This window comes from Podarcis melisellensis (genome assembly GCF_964234715.1).
Source record: "Podarcis melisellensis genome assembly, chromosome: 13".
Classification (NCBI taxonomy): domain Eukaryota; kingdom Metazoa; phylum Chordata; class Lepidosauria; order Squamata; family Lacertidae; genus Podarcis; species Podarcis melisellensis.
Genome location: NC_138545.1, coordinates 23,045,036 through 23,068,869, shown reverse-complemented (window position 1 = coordinate 23,068,869; position 23,834 = coordinate 23,045,036).

Below are 23,834 nucleotides of genomic sequence, written 5' to 3'. Positions count from 1 at the left end.
AGGAGGCTGCCTGGGGGGGGGGAGGTAAAGACAGCAAACTTGCAAGGAGAGGAGACAGGAAGACTAAATCAATGAGGAGCGAAATTAGAAGAAAAGGAGGAGCAAAAAACTGCTCCAGCTAAGGAAGACACTAAGGCAAACAAGAGGGAAGGGCATGTTGAAAGGAAGCAGCTGATTGGTAGGATCGGGAGAGAGATAAGGGACATGATAAAAGAGTCTGCTTGGGAGGGGGGAGGTAAAAGTCCATGGATCCTCAGGATTTTTACATCTGGTCACCCCAAATTCACCATCAGATCACATTGCATGTCCTGCAGCCTGCACCAAAAAAATCACGCACCCACTGTTGCATGGGGCCGCAACGGTGCAAAAACATGGTTAGAAAGCATGGATCTACATGGATTCTCAGGATTTTTGCATTGGGCTACCCCAAACTCACCATCAAATCACATGTCTGTGACCACAGCATGAACCACAAAAATCATACATCCACTGTTTCGTTCAGAATATTATTTTTCTTGTTTTCCTCCTCTGAAAACTAGGCGTGTCTTATGGTCAGGTGTGTCTCATGGAGTGAAAAATACGGTATACTGAGTTCTATCAAACATGTTTGTTTCTACTGTAGTGTCTTGCACAATGCAATACTCCTGGGAGAGCTTTTCAGACATTTAATTATGACAGATTATTAGGCATCCTCACTCACATTGCCAAATCCCAAGTGTGTCACTCTGTGTATGTTTTAAATGAGATATCAGGCAAAGTCAATAACAATCAGTGTCATTTGGTGCTGCAATGATGAATTATCTGCTGCAGTCTGTTCATTGGGAAATCTTTTTTTTAATGTAAAGGATCTAATGCCACTTTTTCAACCAAGTTGAAACTGGATAATAAGACATTCTGCATCAAGACGTAGGCAAAGATGACAGGGGTGTTTCTTTTCCTGTTGCTCATCCTGTCACTGCAGCTGCCTCAGACTGAGTGCAAGGCACCCACTGTTATGTGTGACATGACAAATCCCTTCCAGCTCCCATACCAGTATTACAAAGCAGGAGACATTACCATTGGAGCAATTGCAGCTTTGTATGGCTGCATATTTGATGACATATCATTCAGCGAACATCCAACAACCAAGTTTGTAGATGGACTTTTGTAAGGCTTTTTGTTTTGCTTTGCTTTGCTTTGTCTTTTGTTTTACCTTCTGCGTGCACTAAACCAGGTCATAACTGATAAATGTGTGTGAGCCAAGCATTGGCATGATCAGAAAGCAGCATTGCAATTGCTTTTGCAAGGCAAATTCTGAAGGAACCAGCTGGGAAGGGGAATGAGAAGTTGTGTTCAACAGTGATAGGATTGGTCCCATTCTTGGATATGCCCACAGCCCAACTTTTCTTCTGGGTGTTTTATAATTGAGTAGTGCCTGTCATAGCCCCTGACATCCATGGACACCTGATCAGGCAACCCAGCATAAACTAAGCCGGGGTGGGGAAGTGGTATAACTCAAACACTACTAATAAAGGCTTGTTTTCTATTGGTTTCTTATTTTTGATGAGTCAGTAGAGAGAATACAATCTTAAGAATTCTGATAATATTTGCAGCCATGACAACTTTGACAACTGGCATGCTGTCAAATAGAAGTTATGAAACAGATCGTTGATGAAGGGCTCAATATCTGTCTTACACATAATGTAACTTTTCCTTTAGGGCAAGGACAAAGTACTATCAGCATGTTTTGTCATTGGTATTTGCAGTGAATGAGGTCAATATGAACTCCAAGACCTTACCAAATGGCAGCCTTGGCTTCCACATTTATGATAGTTATCTAAATGCAAGGATGACTCATCAGAACACATTGAAACTTCTTTCCAGCTACAAAAGAATTGTTCCAAATTTTAAATGTGATAAGCAAAAGAATCTGCTAGCTGTCATTGGGGGACTTGATTGTGAAATCTCCCTTTACATGGCTACACTCTTAGGCATCTACAAGATTCCACAGGTAGAATGTGTGTGTGGGGGGGGGGACGGACGGACATGATTCTTTTGATTCTTTTCAACTTTTATTTATGCGTTGTTCTACTATATCCATTTTCTTTTACTTTGTTCTCTTCTGTAAGAAAGACAGAGCGAATAAGGGAGAGAAGTGTTGTTGTTGTTTAGTCGTTTAGTCATGCCCAACTCTTCATGACCCCATGAACCAACGCACGCCAGGCACTCCAGTATTCCACTGCCTCCCACAGCTTGGTCAAACTCATGCTTTGTAGCTTCAAGAACACTGTCCAACCATCTCGCCCTCTGTCGTCCCCTTCTCCTTGTGCCCTCAATCTTTCCCAACATCAGGCTCTTTTCCAAGGAGTCTTCTCTTCTCATGAGGTGGCCAAAGTATCATGCTCAAGATAATAGCAATTGTCAATTTCTTACCATTCTCTACTGGTAAAATAGGTGATTTATTGCATTTCATTCCTAAGATCAGTAGAGGAATAAGGAACATTTTGCAGACACCCAACAAAGACCCATTGGCTACTCTCACCTAGTTTAGCTGGCCAGTCAAAGATGTTCCTGGTGTGTGGCCACTGTCACATGCTGACAGCTTCTAGGAGCCACAGGTGAGAGCTGAATTCAGGGTGGGAACCAAAGGTGGACATACTAGCCCAGAAGAAGAATGGTATGTCCCCCCAACCAGAAGTACTACACCTTCTCTTGCACACCATAAACCCCATTGCATTTTGTCAATGTATGATTATTTCTTGACAAATGCATTGTTTTCCTTTGCTTTAGATTGCCTACTGTGTGAATGCTCCAGTGGTGGACAGTAAAAGCCAGCTCCCTCCATTTTACCGGATGGTACCGAATGAAGAATATCAATACGCAGGGATTGTCCGTCTTCTTCTTCATTTCGACTGGAAATGGGTTGGGATCCTTACAATGGAGAATGATAATGGAGACACATTTGTACAGACTTTAATGCCAGTGCTTTTGAAGAATGGAATCTGTATAGCCCTCAATAGCAAAATACCAGCTATAACCCATGCTATAGATATGTTGAGTTCATTTGAATCTATCCTAGATAAGGCTAGTTATCTATCCGATTCTAAAATCACAGTATTGATTGTAAATGCAGAAAATCCCACAATAACATCTTTGACATGGACAATATATTTATACGCAATGCTGAAAGGCATTGTAGAGACTTCCATAAGGAAAGTATGGATTATTACAGTCCAATGGGATTTTTCATCAGATACAATGCACAGAGCTTCAGATATACGAGTCTTTGATGGTGCATTGTCTTTTGCAATGCATTCAGATGAAGTGCCGGGGTTCAGAAAATACCTTCAGACCCTAAATCCAAACTCACCAAAAGGAGATGGTTTTATGAGAATATTCTGGGAACAGGTATTCAATTGCTTATTTCCTGATTCTAACGCAGGGAAGGAAAATGCTAATATTTGCACGGGTGAAGAGAGGTTGGAGCAGCTCTCTGGAACACTCTTTGAAATTAGTATGACTGGCCAAAGTTATAGCATCTACAACGCAATCTATGCCATAGCACATAGTTTACATAAGATGTACGTGTTCAGGTCAAAACACAGAGCAATGCTGGACAGAACTAGATTTAATCTTCCAAATCTACAACATTGGCAGGTAATGTTTCACATCAAAAGCACCTATATTGTAAAATCTATTTTGGTATCTGATTGCACTCAATTAACTAGACACCAAATATACACATATATAATTTAATTTTCCTTGAACATATTTATTTCTCCCATGCAATTGATTTCTCTTCAATGGGGGTGATATTGGATTAGTCAAGTTTATAGTATACAGTAACTTTTTCCCTTCTGCAATTAGAAAAGACAATTCTTAAAGAATCTGAAACTCATTAATGTTACAATGAATGATCAAAGCACCGTTTCTGTCTCTCTCTCACACACATTCTGTTGCCAAAATATATCTCTTCACTCTCATGCCTTGAAAGACAACTGGTGCCAAATCTGTATAGTTTTTGGGACCAGTAAAAAACTTCTCTCTTCTTTGTTTGTGGTATTATGAATTTTAATGTATGAGGCTTTAAAAATTTGTTGGTATTATTTAGCAATTATTATATGTTTTCATTTTCTTATAACCCATTATAGAATCACTATATGATGAAGGGCAGGGTACAAATTCAACAAATGAAGAAATAAGCATTCTTAGTCTCTTTTCATTCTAGCTTCACTCTTTCCTAAGGAGCATCTCATTTAACAATACTGCTGGAGACACTGTATCCTTTAATGAGAATAGTGAATTAGCAGCTGGATATGATATAATAAACTGGGTTACTTTCCCAAACCAATCTTTTGTAAGAGTGAAAATTGGAAGGATGGAGCCACAACCTATAATGGATAAAGAGTTTGTCATTGTTGAGGAGGCTATCACATGGCACTACATGTTCAACAAGGTAGGTTCTAAGTATAGTATAAGAGAAAATGTTTAACAAGAAATGTTTCAATATTGAACTTTGATAAGCCCTCCCAGACTGCCATGCATGGGGGCTATATCAAAATTTCACAAAGCTATTGATTAAAGACAGTGTGATCAGTTTAGTACTGTGTCTGTATTAATGCAGCATTCCTATTTAATTGTGACAAGCAGTGGCATAGGAAGGGGGGTACGGTGGGTGCGGGCCACCCCAGGTGTCATCACTGAGGGGGGTGACCGTGGGGCCTGGCCTGCAGATCACCCAAGCCACACGTCTCTACTGGGGAGTGATGCAGAGACTCGGTCACCTGCAAGCTCCATGCTGCCCAAAACAGCAATGTGGGGCTTGTGGACTCCGTGGAGGTTCCGCACAGCATGCTCTGCCCCAGCTTGCCCTGCCCCTGGATGTAGGGCATTTGCGCTGCCCCGGGCACCCAAGCAGCTAACTACACCGCTGCTGACAAGGAAATTAGGACAGATAGTGTAGGATTTCCTGAAAGTTGCCTCCAGGTTAGATTGGTAACATGCATTCATCATACGGCTGCCCTTGAAGAGCGTTCAGAAGCTTCAAATAGGTTCAAAATATGGCTTTCACACTGGGCTGGAGCCACCTCATGATATCATTTTGAACTGATCTTGGACTATATTCACTGCTTGTTAATTGCTTATGCCAGAGGTAAGGAAATCATTCTGGCCAATGCAGAGATCATAATTTTCCTCACCCCCAATGCAGAGATCGTAATTTTCCTCACCCCATCAAGCAAATTTTGACAGTCACCTATCTGGTGACCTTATTTATTTATTTATTTATTGCCTGCCCTAAAGGGATCTTACAGAAGCTTCTTCCAAAGAAGCTATTTTATGTAGTGCTTTGAAAAGTGTTTCTGAAGAGCAAAAATCAGCCATTTGCAAGGGGATCTGACAAAGTGCATTGCACTTTGCATGGGACTTGACAGGCACTGTCAATCAGCTGGTCAGTGTGGTGCTTCAACACCTTTTTAGCTGTGTCATGTTTTACATGCCAAAGATGATATAAGGCAAGTGGGTGTTGCTTGGCCAAAATTTCCTCATGGGCCAAAAATCGATGGCTGGTGGGCCTAACTAGGCACATGAGCGAGACATTCTCCACTGCTTCTTTACTCTCAATCTCAGATCAGTGCCAGATGGTTCCATGCATATGGTGCTGAGTCAAGGGGGAACAAAATTTAGAAGATTGATAAATGAGTAGATCGATTTGAGGGGCACCAAATTTTGGTCTTGCACAGGACACCATATTACGAAAGATTACCAAAGTCTTCGCTTGCCCAGATAATGCAAGTGTGGGGAACTTTTAATCCTCCAGATGTTGAACAATAACTCCTTTTATCTTTGGCCAATGGCCATGCCTGCTAGGGCTGATGAGAGTTGCAGTCCAGCAAGATATGGAGGGCCAAAGGTTCCCCACAACTGATTTAAAGACTTACAGTCTTGGATATCTTGGTGTCTTTCTTTAAAACTTTGTTTCTTGTTATTAAGCAAGTACAAGAGCAATTCATTTTCCTCCTCTGTTTATGGATAGATGCTGCCTGTTGCCATGTGTAATGAAAAGTGCCACCCAGGCTACAGAAGAAAAAAGAAAGAGGGTGAGCCATTTTGCTGCTACGATTGTGTTCCATGTCCAGATGGAAAGATTTCACACCAAAAGGGTAGGAAATACAGTGTTGTGAATATACAGCCTAATAAACCGAGTGCATTTGGCAATACACTAAATTTGTTTCTCATTTCCACTCATTAAGAGTAACCAGTAGTAATTTCTCAGCTTTCCCACTTGAATAGTCTTCTACTAGTCTCTGATAGGCCTTATAAGGTGATGCTGTTTGGAATGTTGTATATGGTCTATTGTTAAAGCAGAACCATGAAATAACTAAAAACTATTTTCATGCTTAAAGCAGTCTACATATGACTTGTTCTGCAGATTTTAGTTTTGAACTCTCAAATTAATGTGAAAACAGGACATAATAGTACTTATGTGATAAGGTTATGCTGAAGTGACACAGAGAGGATTTTTTTTCACCTATTCTTAGTCTTCCAGTCTATGGTTTCTTAAAAATCCTATTGGAGTGCTTGCTGAGTTAAATTTGCATAATAGATGTGTGAAATAAATACAGTGGTACCTCGGGTTACAGACGCTTCAGGTTACAGACTCCACTAACCCAGAAATATTACCTCAGGTTAAGAACTTTGCTTCAGGATGAGAACAGAAATCGCATGGCAGCGGCGGGAGGCCCCATTAGCTAAAGTGGTACCTCAGGTTAAGAACAGTTTCAGGTTAAGAATGGACCTCCAGAATGTAATAAGTTCTTAAGCCAAGGTACCACTGTATAGAGCTATCTTGAGGAGAACAATACCATTTTTAGAAACTTCTTTTAAATACTCATAATTGAAGGGCCGTGTTTATATTGAACAGAGCGGAGCTTGCTGGCAGAAGTGAATGAGGAATTGACACTGACACATGATTTGTTCTAATTTTTCAGACATGGATGATTGTGTACAATGCCCAGAAGATAAATTTGCAAACAAAAACAGAGACAGATGCCTTCCTAAGGTCATAGATTTCCTCTCTTTCTCAGAACCATTGGGCATCACTTTATCTGTTTTTAGTTTGACATTTTCACTAATTACAGCTTTGGTGCTAGGCATTTTCATCAAGTACAAAGATACTCCCATCATTAAAGCCAACAATCAGAACCTCTCTTTCTCACTCCTGATCTCTCTATTTCTATGTTTCCTTTGTTCCTTCCTATTCATTGGCAAGCCCCAGTCAGTGACCTGCTGTTTACGGCAAACTGCTTTTGGCATAATCTTTTCAGTAGCTGTTTCTTGTGTATTGGCAAAAACTATCACTGTGGTTATTGCATTCATGGCTACCAAGCCAGGGTCTAACATGAGAAAGTGGGTTGGGAAAAGACTCACTAATTTGATTCTTATTGGTTGCTCTCTTATTCAAGTCATTATTTGTGGTATATGGTTTTGTACAGCTCCTCCATTCCCAAATTTAGACATGAACTCATTGGCTGAAAAAATCATAGTAGAATGCAGTGAAGGGTCAAACACAATGTTTTATTGTGTTCTGGGATACTTGGGATTTCTAGCCATTATCAGCTTCACCGTGGCTTTCCAGGCCAGGAGATTGCCAGACACTTTTAATGAAGCCAAATTCATCACTTTCAGCATGTTGGTCTTCTGCAGTGTTTGGTTGTCCTTTGTTCCCTCTTACTTGAGCACAAAGGGAAAATACATGGTGGCAGCAGAGATTTTCTCCATCTTGGCCTCCAGTGCTGGGTTACTGGGTTGTATCTTTGCTCCCAAATGCTATATAATTATCCTCAGACCAGACCTGAACACCAAGAACAAGTTAATAAGGTGAAATATGCAGGAATTTGGTCTGGCAGGAGTTAAGCTTCTGGTCCTAAGAATCATGTGAAATATTATGCTTTTGCTCACAATTAATAAAGGGCCAGGGTGATGACTCATGATGGGTGACCTGTAGTTAGAAATGTTGGTAGAAAAGGGGTAGCTAAGTGGTAGCACTATGGCTTTGCAGGTCCCAGCTCAATTCCCTGCTTCTCTAGGTAGGGTTGGGAGCGACTCTGCCAGTCAATGTAGACAAGGTGGGATCAAATGGTCTGATTCCGTATAATATGTCCTGATTGAATGTTTGAACTTAAAGCACAATATAGACATATCAAAATTTGAAGAGAATCATAAGAAATGCTAAATTTGATATTGGAAATATAGTAAATATTTCTAGATACAGTGGTGCCCCGCAAGACGAATGCCTCGCAAGACGAAAAACCCGCAAGACGAAAGGGTTTTTCGGTTTTTGCGTGGCTTCGCTAGACGAATTTCCCTATGGGCTTGCTTCGCAAGAAGAAAGCCCATAGGGAAATCTCCGGGGACCTCTTTTAAATGCTGGCGGTGGGGAGCAAAGCCTTTCCCCCCCCCTCCGGCCTTCAGAAGAGGTCCAGGAAGGCCGGCGGGGGCCGAAAGGCTTTGCTCCCCACCGCCAGCATTTTAAAAGCCGTCCGGGATAGCAGGGAAGCTTCTAAAAAACCCCGGGACAGCGTAGGCTGTCCGGGGTGATCTTAAAATGCTGGCGGGGGCCGAAAGGCTTCGCTGCCGCCCGCCAGCATTTTAAAAAACCTCGGGACAGCGGAGAAGTCCTCTGCTGTCCCGGGGTTTTTTTAAAATGCTGGGGGTGGGTAGAAAAGCCCTTGTCCGCCCCCCCCCCAGCCTTCAGAAGAGGTCGGGGGACAGACTGTCCCCGGACCTGGTCTGCAGGCAATTTCCATAGGAACGCATTGATTGATTTTCAATGCATTCCTATGGGAAACCGTGCTTCGCAAGTCGAAAAACTCGCAAGACGAAAGAACTTGCGGAACGAATTAATTTCGTCTTGCGAGGCACCACTGTATGATGTGTATCTAGAATTTGCTATAAAGCAGGGGTTCCCAAACTTGGGTTGCCAGCTATTTTTGGACTACAATTCTCATCATTCCTGACCACTGATCCTGTTAGCTAGGGATGATGGGAGTTGTAGTCCAACAGCAGCTGGAGACCTAAGTTTGGGAAACCCTACTTTAGAGAATTCCATTACATAAACATCTTTTTATGCCTCCCTCCCCCTTTCTTTTTCCTTATTCTGCAAAAAGAAAATGCAGATTCTGAATTTGAGGCATCTTACGATGTTGAATAACTAACACAGGGGACTTGCAACCACATAGGAAAATAAGTATTCCAGAGACAAAGGTTGAGGGAACTAGGCCATATTTATTAATTTAACACAAGAAATCTGCAGAAAGGATTGTTGTTGTTTAGTCATTTAGTCGTGTCCGACTCTTCGTGACCCCATGGACCAGAGCACGCCAGGCACTCCGTCTTCCACTGCCTCCCGCAGTTTAGTCAAGAAAGGATACAAGGTGTGAAATACTAATGGCACATGACAAGATGGACAAACCAACCATGCCAAGGGTCAGATGTAGTATCCTAGTATGATGATAGGCAAAGCGTTCCTACTCAGAATCCCAAAAATCAGCCAGCAAATGTCTACACTTAATAAAGGTGCCATAAAACCCCAAGAAGGCCAAGCTAGAAGCTAGGGTGGGCTTAAATGGACCAATGTCAGCCCTGTCTCCATTGCTTTGGTGCAGTGTGCATGAGCATGAATGAGACAAAATGCCAATAATAATAATAATAATAATAATAATAATAATAATAATAATAATAATATTCCTACCCTGCTCAGCTGGCTGTGTTTCCCCAGCCACTTTGGGTGGCTTTCAACAGAATATTAAAAACAAAATGAAACTTCAAACATTAAAAATTTCCCTAAACAGGGCTGCCTTCAGGTGTCTTCTAAAAGTCAGATAGTTGTTTATCTCCTTGACATCTTTTGGGAGGGTGTTCCACAGGATGGGAGCCACTACCAAGAAGGCCCTCTGCCTGGTTCCCTGTAACATAACTTCTCACAGTGAGGGAACTGCCAGAAGGCCCTCAGAGCTGGACCTCAGTGTCCAGGCTGAACGATGGGAGTGGAGATGCTCCTTCAGGTATACTGGGCTGAGTCCATTTAGGGCTTTAAAGGTCAGCACCAACACTTAGAATTGTGCTGGGAAACGTAAGTCTTTCATACATCCAAGGAGCACAGAGTGGCTCCTCCCGCTTCCAAGGATGTAGCCCCCTCACACTCTGCCTTTGTCCCGGGCAGCCAAAGCATGCTCGCCCAGCACTCACAGTATCGAGAGGTGGTTTTCTCTCCAAATAGGGCAATTTTGAATGGGTCAATCAGAGGTTCCAGGTGGATGGCAGTGCCTCGCTGGGTGGCTGGGCATTGGGCTGCTATGCCATCCAGCCTTGTAGTGAAGTTTAAAAGGCTGGCTGTGTGAGGCTTCCGCAACGCAGTCAGCTGAAGAGCAAAACCTCCCCACCCCCTTTACATTATTCCGTTTACACTTCAGGGCAATTACTTATCATGCTTCTAAAATGTATTTTCTTTTTCAGGTTCTGTTTAACATTGCTTTCCCCCTAGATCTTACTCAATGGTTTTCTTGTACCTCCTGATCTTGCTATGGTTGCTGTATTCAGAACTGGGAAGGCATCTCCCTGTAGGCAAATCAGCAGCTCGGGAAATTTTGCCTTCTCCATAGCAAAACTGTGAAAGCATTAGAGGAACCCAAGTCTTCAAACACAGGGTGAAGTGGTGCATCACCCACCATGGTATCAGAGGTGTATTCAGGATACCCCATTAGAAGGGCCTTGGTGGAAGTCCCTATCTAGAAGCTAAGTTTAGGACAGACGGGCCATCGGGCTTCCAGCTTAGGATGGCCAGCTCAGTAAATCAATGCCATGGGGAGGCCATAGTCCATGGCACAACCCTGAAATAGTTCCAGCACTCCAGCAGAAAGCTAAAATGGATATACACACAATGCCTGAGCCAAAGTTCCACCTATACCTGTAATCAATAAAGTTGTGGCCATTTTTATCCAGATAGTTGTCTGCTTGAGTTTGTACCGTCACACCTCACATAGTATCAGGCCAGGGAGAGAAGGCACAGTATAAAGGGAAGCGTTCTCTCACGAACATGCTTCGTGATCACAGCATGCCTCTGACAGCTGGCTCAGGAGATGGGGAACATGAGATCCTCCTTTGGGATGAATTATTTTGATTGGCAGATCCTTTAGTTGTTACATTTTAATAAATATAACCTGTTATCCATCTTTCTTGTCTCATGTCTTCTTGTATGTGTTGCCAATGAGCTTCCTATTACACACAAACATGCATACTTTGTAAGGAATTGAAAAGATAGTTTCTTGATTAACTTTCTCAATAAACCTTAAGATTGTTTGAATATACCATGTAATGTTATGGGCATTTATTTTATAGAATGTAGGGTTGTCGTGTGTGTGTCTGTGTGTGTGTCAAAGTTGCTGAGCTTTTTTTGGCGAACATCCACCACCCAAAAAAGAAAAAGTTCAGGGGCTTTCGGGGATTTTTATGGGGTCCCCCTCTTACCTGCCTTGCCATATGCCCAGGTTTTTCCAGACATTTTGCGCATATATATATATGGTATCCTTTGAAGGAAGGGTGAAATAATGAATAAATAAATAGCCCTCCAAAAAAATCATTTCGCTTTCTTTCTTAAAGACCAACACAACTAAATTAATTAATTATTTTTGACCTATATAAGACAGTATACTGTATTATGGTAAATTGGAATAAAATACATGTAGTAGTGAAAGTTAAAATTACAGTGCATTCTACTTGGAAAGAAAAAATAATTTAAAAATGTGTATATTAGGCAAAACTGTCTACAAAATGTTCATATAAAGAGAAAGGCACACTAGAATTTTCATGATATTTTTTAAGGGAACTAAATTTAACAATGGAAAAATGAGAAACCGAGGAAGACCCACCCAGGTGCAACCATTTTTGCATTGAAACCATAATTTTCATTTTTATCTATCTCAAATTTCTTGAGATGTAACTTCAAAATAAGTATTCCCCTAAAGAATTGTCTTTCATAGAGACAAACATGTTTGCTGAAGCAGTACCACAGAGGAACTGTCTGAAAATAGGTAATTTTTATCCACCTCCCTAGATCATTAATTGGAATGTGGTCAGTTTTGTTCCCTTTAGAATACACTGCCAAGTTGTGCAGGCACTAGCAAAACAAAAAATCAAGAGCACAGTGAGTGGTTTAAATACCCCCTACACTGCTTCTACCTGGGGCTCCAATATCTGAGGCCTTAAGGTTTGTATTTCTGGCTGCAGAGTAGAGTATCAGTGAAGTGGAATCCGACTGGCATACTCCTAGACGTTCTAAGGAGGATGGGTAAACAAGGAATTCGGTGTTTTGAGGGAAGATCTGAGGAAAGATTTGCATTTGTAATATTACTGGTCTTGTTGCATATTATGATGCCTCACATGGCACAGCAAAGTAATCATTGCATTATTAGTGATCCCATCACTGTTCGTCACAGGTATCTACAGTCTGGTGATCTCATAATTGGTGGAATTATTTCTCAGTTCTTGCTGCCTGATCAACTGCATAGCTTTGATAAAGACCCTCATGATGAATTGATTGAAGAAACACTGTAAGCCTGCCTTCCTCTCTGTCCTCCCTTTATCCCTATTAAGCAGAGCTTTCCGGGTCATATACTCACAAAGACCAGGTGCATGGATGGAAATTAGCAACAATAATATGTGAACTGTTTTCTTTGCGTAGAGTATATGCATGGACTGCAGCCAGTAAAAAAGGGCATGTATTAGTGGGATTGCCATGGGCACCACAAAAGGCTCATCCATGATTAGGTTTGCTCTGCATTTTCCAGGTCCAGATCTGAGTGTGTGTTTTTGTTTTTGTCCTGGCACTTTGTTCTGGAAAACCCGTTTTTTAATGTTGAATCAGAAGAAATTGCAATCGATGGAAAATCCGCTGTGATCGAGCAGTAAAACACGGGTTTACCTGGGGAAAGCAGCAGGACATAAAAAAACAACAACAACAACCCACTGAGAGCTGGACTCAGAAATCCCAGACCTGTGCCCAGAAATGCAGCCAAAAAGGAAGTGAGGATGAGCCCTGAGTGTGGGTAGCGGAGGCTGAAGCCTCTCCTTCTTTGCTGTGACCTTAGTAAAAATTGCCCTGTGCTATTATGTGGGAATATATCCTGAAATCATGGCTGAGAAAGGAGAGCTTAAAGTTTCCCTTCCCAAATGATATCCCCTACACAAACACACACTCATGTCTGGCATTTAATTTTTAAGCCGTTGTGCTGTGAATACCAGTCATGCCATAGTTATCAAAAATTGTCCATTAAAGGAAGAAACAATATTTTTCATTTCAGTTTTCTGACAGTACATTTTCTATCTTAAATTCAAGCTTTTAAAAGCTTGAGCCCTCAACTATATTGGAAACCAAATATTTTGCTACTGAAAATAATCTCTGAAATAATTAACTGAAAAGTTGGGTGAGCTGGGTCAAATAATTAACTGAAAAGTTGAGTTACATCTGCTGCAGCATATGCTTTTGGTGGAGAGCAACACTGTAAAAGTTTTACTAAGAACAAAGTCTTACTTTTATGTTCCGTCCAAATCTCATTATAGTATACTGACTAAGAACTATCTGCACACCCTAGCATTGGTGTATGCTGTGAAGGAGATAAATGAAAACCACTATATATTACCAAATGTTACCTTGGGCTTCCATATCTATGAATGTTATTCCACTGCACATTGGACCTACATTGGCATATTGCAACTTCTCTCAGCAGAGAACAGATTTTTCCCAAACTATAAGTGTGGTGTTCAGAACCAACTGATGGCTGTCATTGGGGATCTTTATTCTGAAACCTCCCTCCACATGGCAACACTATTGGGCATGTACAAAGTTCCACAGGTAGGATATATCATGGCCAGTCACATATGACTTTGTGCTGTGGATACATCATGTTTGAGATAAGCTTTCAGATCTGCACATAAGACATAAAGGTAAAGGGACCCCTGACTATTAGGTCCAGTCGTAACCGACTCTGGGGTTGCGGCGCTCATCTCGCTTTATTGGCTGAGGGAACCGGCGTATAGCTTCCGGGTCATGTGGCCAGCATGACTAAGCCGCTTCTGGTGAACCAGAGCAGTGCACGGAAATGCTGTTTACCTTCCCGCTGGAGCTGTACCTATTTATCTACTTGCACTTTGACATGCTTTTGAACTGCTAGGTTGGCAGGAGCACATAAGACATACAGCAAAGCTAAATGACAAAGTCACTTGATTTTTGCTTGCGGTTTTGAGCCCCATGTTGGGTGAAAGATTCCTGAATTGCAAGGATATATCCAGTAAGGCCACTTGTAAAAGGGGGTTTCACCAAATGGCCCTTGTTGTCCCTTCCAACTCCATATTTCTATGTTCTAAGTGGCAAAATGTATTTGGCCATCACTGTGCACACCCCTATATAAATGTTATATAAATACATTATAAACATAAATAATTGTATAAAAATAATAAATTAACTATACATATACAATATTATATTTACAGATTATAAAAACTAATAATTAACTTATAAATAATAATTATAACTGTGATGACATTTAAAATGAATATTTATTACTCATGCAATATAGAAACACATTGGAATGTGGATTCAAATTATACTAAAATATAGTAATGGTTAGTTGTTGTTATTATGTTATTATTTCAGGGAATTAAAATGCACACTCAGGCTTCTTTATTTCTCTTAATGTATCCCATTCCATCCTATCCCCCTTATATCTTTCCACAGTTCACATATGGCTCTGTTCCACTGATACTTGATAAAGCTGAAACTTATTCATTCTACCAGATGGTCCCAAATGGAACCTATGAGCATAAAGGGATTCTCCTGTTGCTTTTGCACTTCCAATGGACATGGGTTGGGGTCATTGCCACAAATGATGAGAATGGAGATAGATTTGTTTGGACAATAACAACAATGTTTCCCCAACAGGGAATCTGTTTTTCCTTCATAGAAAGAATTGAAGCAATTTATATCAATGATCTGTATGTAGCTATAGGTTCAATGGTGAGAATATATAATGTTTCCATGGAGAGTAATGCCAATGCAGTTGTTGTTTATGCAGAAAACATAATAAATTTCAGGTGGCTGTTATACATTCCAGAAATTGCATATGATATAATGCCGCCCAAATGTAAAGTGTGGATTCTAACAGTCCAGCAGGAACTCAGTTCATACCCTTATCAAAAGGGCTGGGATTTACAAGTCATCCAAGGTGCTTTGGGCTTCACCATTCAGTCCAATGAAGTATTAGGATTCCATGATTTCCTACAGACCAGAAATCATCTGGGGACCAAAGAAGATGGTTTTATCAGCGATTTCTGGGTACAGGCGTTCAAGTGTCTTTTACCACATATTTTTGTTAGCACAGAGGGTGAGAAATCCTGCACTGGAAATGAGAAGCTGGACAGCCTCTCTGGGGATTTTTTTGAAATGAAGATGGTTGGCCACAGCTACAATATCTACAATGCTGTCTACGCTGTGGCCTATGGCTTGCATGCCATGCAATTATTCAAGCACAAAAGAACAATTAATTTTCAGGATCTGCAGCCATGGCAGGTAATGGCCCAAGCATGGAAATATGAGTTAGGACCATGTTTTTGTGTTTTTTTTTAACATATGCATATGCAGTGTTTTCATGAACTTATTTTCTTTACCGCTTTCATATCACCATATTTCAATTTTAAATGAAGAGAGAGAGAGAGAGAGAGAGAGAGAGAGAGAGAGATGATAGATACTACAGATATATATTCACTAATACCTTTTTATATGGAAACTGTTGTGTTTTAGGAGCACTACACACATTGTGGTCCTCCAGTTATCTATTGGCTCCAGAAAAGTATTCTTTTCTCACAGCGACGTCAAATATTTCATTCTGATATTTCTAAAACAATTCAAAAGGAGGTGAATGAATTCTCATGGAACTTCCATTCCCTTCTCCTTCATCTACATCATTCATTTCTGATCAGGGTATCAGGAATGAATTATTTGATAAAGTGACGGTCGTTAGCCCAATATAACACCAATTTGTGAAAGTAATGTTGTGAATGATGAGTGGTGAAGAGTCCAATGTTAGGAATGGGATAAAATGCAGTCCAACTATTGCTTTTTCCATAATGAAACAATGTCTATTGCTGAAAAGCAGCCTATATGGGATGTATCTGGAATGTTCTAGAACAACATGATAGATATCCTTTGGTGCAGTATTTCTTCATGTTTCTTCTTTTGGCCTGCTTTTTATACCACAGACCTTTGATCAGGCAAAACAAAACTTAAAATAGCCTAAATATGTCCTTTGGGCTTACAGGTCTCCCATATACTCACCAGTCCAGTATGCATTAATGGAATGGTGTTCTTAAATCAAAGATGTTTTGATTCATGAACTGTTCTAGGTCCTCTTGAGTCTGCCCAGTAGATCTTGTAGAATTAGTGTCAAGTGGAGTAGACAGTACTGATATTACTGAGAAGACAGTTTCATATGTAAGCCATTGAAATATTTGAAGAATATATATTTTCTTTCTCATCTTAGCTCCATCACTTTGTGAAGAGAGTCTCATTTAACAACAGTGCTGGCGATGAGATTTCTTTTGACCAGAATGGAGAACTGGAAGCTGGATTTGATATTATCAACTGGGTGACTTTCTTAAATCAGTCCTTTCGAAGAGTGAAAGTTGGGAGGTTGCAAGCCAGAGCAAAAGCATTCACCATTAATGAAGGTGACATCACATGGCACAGTGGTTTCAAGCAGGTAATTTCAAGTAATTTTGAAAGTTTCCAATTAAGACCAAACAGTAAGGGAACATTCCTAAGGATGGGAACCTACCACAAATTATGCCATCTTAAATTGAGCCATCATACAGTACATAGGACCAAATTCCATGCAGGAGCAGGGCTACCATTGGCTGATTTGGCTTGAGCTCAGCAGAGGGAAAACAAGACTTTAAAATACAGTACAGTTAGAGTTACACCAGAGAAAAGGAGCAGATCCCACATTGATCTGATCATTTTTAATTGTTCAGCCATCAATTGTTGAACAATACCAGCAGTCACTGGGAGATCCAAAAGTATTTTTACTACCCGGATGCTTTTGATGTTCTGTTTAATATTAGCAACTCAGTTTACCTTAACATTTCCATTTCTTTTTTATAATTTTTATTACACATTTTTTGGGTTTATGAAAGTAATTTCCACCTCAGAATTATAGCTGCAATGTATTAATTTATTTTTTAAAAATCATTTTTCATGGCTATCAATTGCCACTTCACTTTCATTTTCTTAGTTTTTTAGTACAGGAAACAGAAAAAGAAATAAAGATTTTCACACAGGGATTCACTTCATCTGTTTAATCCTTCTGGTCAACCATAAATGAAGCTTTTCACTCAACATTAGACATTTAACAATCAGTTTTCCTTTCACTTTTTCTTAAGTGAGAGAAGATGGTAATTGCAAATTTTCCAAGTTGCAGAGTTCCTCCACAAGAGGATTTCCTCCTCTTAACAGTTACAATTTTCCCTGTCCCAGAAGTATTTTAAAGATTCTTCTTTACCAATAAAAGTGATTGTGCAGTATTTGGGCATGTTAACAACTCCTCAGCTTGCCAGCTTGCTCTAACACAATCAAAGCATTTTGCTGGTAACTTCAAAATGGCCTCAATCAAAGCATTTGAAGTTGACTTCCTAGATCACCCTTATCTCCATACTAATAGTCAGACAATCTGCCTGACTAATCAATCACCACATAATTATCTTCTGTCAGCAAAAGCCAACAGAAAGACAGCCTAACTGCTATTCCTCTCTCCCAGAAGTCCTCAACAAACTGTAATGATGGATATTGCCCTTTTTGGCTTCTAACAATGTGAAGTCATTTGAAAACATTGAGTTCCTGATTCTTTCCATTTGTGTACAGTTGCAAGGTGTTGCAAACATGGTGTAGCCAGGATTTATGTTGGCGGGGTGGCAGAACCTCAGTTAGTTAAGTATTTTTATTGATTTTTTATTTTGAGGGCAGCTATCCCCTGCCCCCCTGCCCATGGTTGCAAAGTAGAGTAAAAGTTCAAATATATTTGAACAAAAGGGGCACATATCAAAATGATAACTTTATACATGCTAGATCCTAAATGTTGACTAGGAAAACATTCTAAAGTTTAAGATAGAACAGAGGCTGATATGCACACAAAATTATGTTCGGTATACACCCACCAAAATCAGTAGACCCATTGAAATCAGTAAACTAAGACACTGTCATTGCTTTGCTGAAATCAAGTCATGTATTCAGTTTTCTGTCTTGCTACCATTTTATGTTGAAAATTAATGGAAGAAGATGGAAAAGTGAAAGAAAGAAAAAGGGGAAAGAGAAAGCTATAATTCTGAGCCCTGAGATACATACAGAGATATAGAGGTAATTGAGTTTGTGTAAAATGTCTATGTAATTGCCCAAATATATTTGCTGAATAATTTTTGTTTGTTGTATTGAAATTTCTGGGTTACCGATTATTTGTATCACTGGTATGTAATGACAAGGTTTTCATCATTTTCTCTCATTTATGCAAAGGCCCAGCCTATTTCTGTATGTTCAGACAAGTGCCATCCAGGTTATAGCAAGAAAATGAAGGAAGGGGCACCATTTTGCTGCTATGATTGCATCCCCTGCCCAAATGGGAAGATTTCAAGCCTTGAGGGTAAGGCTTTTGGTGTACAGGGTTATCATACATTCCTGAAGAACTTATATGAAAGATCCATGGACAAGTGACAGTTGAGGACAGAGCACAAAGATTTTCCCCACCTTTCCCATCCCCTGACAGCAGACATCAGTTTCCACACGAAGGAGTAAAAATACTGGTTTCCATTGAAGGGTGGGTGGAAATATTGTAGTGGCAATTCAGGTTGTGCTGCTGCTGATGTTGTTGTTTCCCATTGGCTTAATCAGAATCTCCAGAAAGGTTTCTCTGAGGCGGCTTTAAAAAATCAACAAAATCCAATTCATACTATATGATAAGATCCCATGCCAAATAACATTGCCACAACCCTATTACATTGTTGGAGTATTAGAGCGAGAGAAATACACTGAGTTTCGAGAAAACAAAATAAACTATTTTTCCTCCCGATTTTCAGACATGGATGACTGTTCTGAGTGTGCAGAGGATCAGTATCCCAACAAGGACCAAAATTTGTGTGTTCACAAGACAGTAACCTTCTTGTCTTATGAAGAACCACTTGGGATTATCTTAGCCATTTTTTCAATTTTCTTTTCGTTCTTCACAGCTTTGATTCTAGGAATATTTATCAAGCAACATGACACTCCCATTGTCAAAGCCAACAACCGAAGCCTTTCGTATTTACTTCTCATTGCCCTCTTGTTTTGCTTCCTTTGTGCTTTGCTTTTCATCGGCCCACCTCTGAAAGTAACATGCCTTCTCCAACAAATTAGTTTTGGTATAGTTTTCTGTGTTGCTGTTTCTTGCATATTGGCCAAAACCATGACAGTGGTTCTGGCTTTCATGGCTACCAAACCAGGAAGCATGATGAGGAAATGGGTGGGCAAACCACTGGCCATATCCATTGTCCTTTCATGCTCTCTTATCCAAGCATCAATTGGTGTCATATGGTTGGCAACCTTTCCGCCATTCCCAGATGCTGACATGCACTCAGAGACTGAAGAAATTATACTGGGATGTAACGAGGGGTCTGTGATTTTGTTTTTCTGTCTTCTTGGCTATATGGGTTTTCTTTCCATTGTTTGCTTCTGCATAGCTTTCCTTGCCAGGAAGTTACCTGACAGCTTCAATGAATCCAAGTTTATCACTTTCAGCATGTTAGTCTTCTGCAGTGTTTGGTTGACCTTTGTTCCAACCTACCTGAGTACCAAGGGAAAATACACGGTGGCTGTGGAGGTCTTCTCCATTTTAGCCTCTGGTGCTGGTTTACTGGCTTTCATCTTTTTACCAAAATGTTACATTATTGTTTGGAGGCCTGATTTGAACAAAAGGGAACGACTAATTAAGTGAATAATTAAAATTATTACATGAAAGCAGTTTTTTTATATATAAAACTGAATTTCAGCTTCTTCTTTCTTTACAGCATTTCATTCAATATCTGTAAACACAAAATTCTCCATGTCTCTCACGTATACAGAATCTATCAATCTCTCTTCCCCTTCTGCTGTCACAATCTGTATATTTTCATCTATAAGGGAAAAATCCTATAGCAAGATCCACCAGCATGAGTTGGGTAGGGATCCAAAAGATCTCAAGCAGAACTGGTAGGTTCCCAGTACAGTCAGGCTACGCTGTTGAAACTCTGCATCCTTGGCTCAGTTGGAGATACACAAATATATACCCCCTCTCCCAGCTTACTGGGATTCAGCTCTTTGAACTTAAATGTGTGTAAGCCCTGAAAAGGGGGTGTTGTGGAGACAGGATTGGGGGGGGAGGGCTAAATTGAATCCTAAGCACATTCCGCCAGTCATGTGAGCTGGCAACTTGTCTTAATTTGGGATATCAAGAAGGATGGTGCTGTCGGAAATCAAGCCTTTATCAGGAGAAACTGACAACTCTCAGCCTGAGAAGAACACACCCCTCCCTCCTGCTCTCCCGGCAGGGGAAAGAAGATAGACAGAAACGTTTTTACATGCTTTAATTTCTGTCTTTGAAGCATAACAGAAAACATGACTGCTCTCTTCAAGCTCCAGCAGTTGAGTGACAAACACTTCCTATACTTCCTGGACAGGAACAAAAGGAAGAGCTCATATTACACTCCCAGCTAATTCCGGTGCTTTGCACTGTGAATTGACTGTCCCTCTGTTTCCCACGGACAGTCCCAACATCATGTGATGTTTTCAAGCTAGCAGCTAGCAGCTCGCAGCTGCATTGCTTCTATATTGTAACAGGTGCAACTCTAAATATCTGGCTGAAAAATTGTGTTGCAACATTTTTTAAGATGTGTGTTTGTTTAAGTAGCTGAGCTTTTTTGGGAGATTTTTTAAAAAATTAGTCCCTTTGCCATATGTACAGGTTTTCCTGGAAATTTTGCATATATATATGGGATCTTTTGAAGGAAGGGTGGAATAATAAATAAAGAGACTGCCCCACCAAAAAATTATTTGTCATTCTTTTTTTTAAAAAAAGACCAACACAACTAAATTAACTATTTATTTTTGACCTATGTATTTTTGACCTATGTATATTGTATCATGGTAAATTGGAATAAAATATATGTAGTAGTGAAAGTAAAACAACAGTGCATTCTATTTGGAAAGAAAAAAAATCAAAAAATGTGTATATTAGGTGACACTGTGTACAACATGTGAATATTAAGAGATATGCACACTAGAATGTTCATAATTTTTTTAAGGAAATAATAATAATCACAAAGAAATGTTATGAACTAAATTTAACAATGGTAAAATAAGAAACAGAGGAAGACCCACCCAGGTAAAAGCATTTTTGCATTGAAAGCATAATTTTCATTTTTATCTATCTCAAATTTCTTGAGATGTAACTTCAAAATAAGTATTCCCCTAAAGAATTGTCTTTCATAGAGACAAACATGTTTGCTGAAGCAATACTACAGAGGAACTTTTTGAAACCAGGTAATTTTTATCCACCTCCCTAGATCATTCAATTGAGTGTGGTCAGTTTTGCTCCCTCTTGAATACACTGCCCAAGTTGTGCAGACACTAGCAAAACAAATAACCAAGAGCATAGTGAGTGGCATAAATACACCCTACACTGCTGCTACCTGGGGCTCCAATATCTGAGGCTTTAAGGTTTGTATTTCTGGCTGCAGAGTAGAGTAAAGTGGAATCCTACTGGCATACCCCTGGAGCTTCTAAGGAGGATGGGGAAACAAGGAATTTGGTGTTTTGCAGAAAGATCTGAGGAAAGATTTGCAATTGTGATATTACTGGTCTTGTTGCATATTATGATGCCTCACCTGGCACAGCAAAGTAATCATTGCATTATTAGTGATCCCATCACTGTTCATCACAGGTATCTACAGTCTGGTGATCTCATAATTGGTGGAATTATTTCTCAGTTTTTTCTGCCTGATCAACTGCATAGCTTTGATAAAGACCCTCATGATGAACTGATTGAAGAAACACTGTAAGCCTGCCTGCCTGCCCTCCCTCTCTCCTTTCCAGCCTTTCTCCATTCCATTAAGTAGACCTTTCCAGATCACAAAGACCAGCTGCATGGATTGAATTTAGCAACAATAATATGTGAACTGTTTTCTTTGCGTAGAGTATATGCATGGACTGCAGCCAGTAAAAGAGCATGTATTAGTGGGATTGCCATGGGCACCACAAAAGGCTCATCCATGATTAGCTTTGCTCTGCACTTTGTAGGAAAAGGTTTGGACTTTCCACATCCCGGTCTGGGTGTGTATTTCTTTCTTTTTTGGTTGTTTTTAAAGGGACTTCCCCCTGGAAAATCTGTGCTTTACTGTTGAATCAGAACAAATGGCAATCCATGGAAAATATGCTGTGATCCAGTGGTAAAACATGGTTTTTCCTGGGGAAAGCACTGGGACAGAAAAACAAAACAAAAAACCCCAGAAAGCCGGGACCTGTGTCCCAAAATGCAGCCAAAAAGGAAGTGTGGATGAGCCCAGAATGTGGGCAGAGGAGGATTAAACCCTTCCTTCCCCACTGAGACCTTGGTAAAAATTGCCCTGTGCTGTTATTTGGGAATCAAGCTTCCCTTCCCACATGCTATAGTTTTCATGATAACCCCTACACACACACACACACACACACACACACACACACACACGTCTGGCATTTAATTTTTAAGCATTCATGGCATGAATACCAATCATGCCATAGTTATAGAAAATTGTCCATTAAAGCTATATACACACATATGTATAAAATTTCAGTTTTCTGACAAGACCATTTCCATTGTGAATTCAAGATTTTAAAAGCCCTCAACTATATTGGAAGCCAGTGATTTTGCTACTGATAGTAATCTCTTCTTAATTTTCCTAAAGAATACTAGCAATTACATCAATCATTACAAACTCAGGCTTATACTGAATTGTAGCCCGTTACGTCTTTCCAAAAAGCTTATCACCAGTCACCAAGCAGTCATAGAATGGGTTTGCATGCATCCCTATTCCAAATATATTAAATAACTGAAAAGTTGGGGTGCGGGTATCTGCTGTAGCATATGCTCTTTGTGAAGAGCAACACTGGAAAAGCTTAACTAAGAACAAACTCTTACTTTCATCTTTCATCCAAATCTCATTATAGTATACTGACTAAGAACTATCTGCACACCCTAGCATTGGTGTATGCTGTGAAGGAGATAAATGAAAACCACTATATCTTACCAAATGTTACCTTGGGCTTCCATATATATGAATGTTATTTCGTTCCACATTGGACCTACCTTGGCATATTGCAACTTCTTTCAGCAGAGAACAGATTTTCCCCAAACTATAAATGTGGTGTTCAGTACCAACTGATGGCTGTCATTGGGGCTCTTTATTCTGAAACCTCCCTCCACATGGCAACACTATTGGGCATGTACAAAGTTCCACAGGTAGGATATATCATGACCACTGATAGTCCCCAACCCCAGATATATGTGACTTTGTGCTGTGGATACATCGTGTTTGAGATAAGTTTTCAGACCTGCACATAAGACATACAGATAAATGACAAAGTCACTTGACCTTTGCTTGTGGTTTTAAGCCCCATGTTGGGTGAAAGATTCCTGCATTGAAGGGATATATCCAGTAAGGCTACTTGGAAAAGGGGTTTGGACTAGATGGCCCTTGTGGTCCCTTCCAAC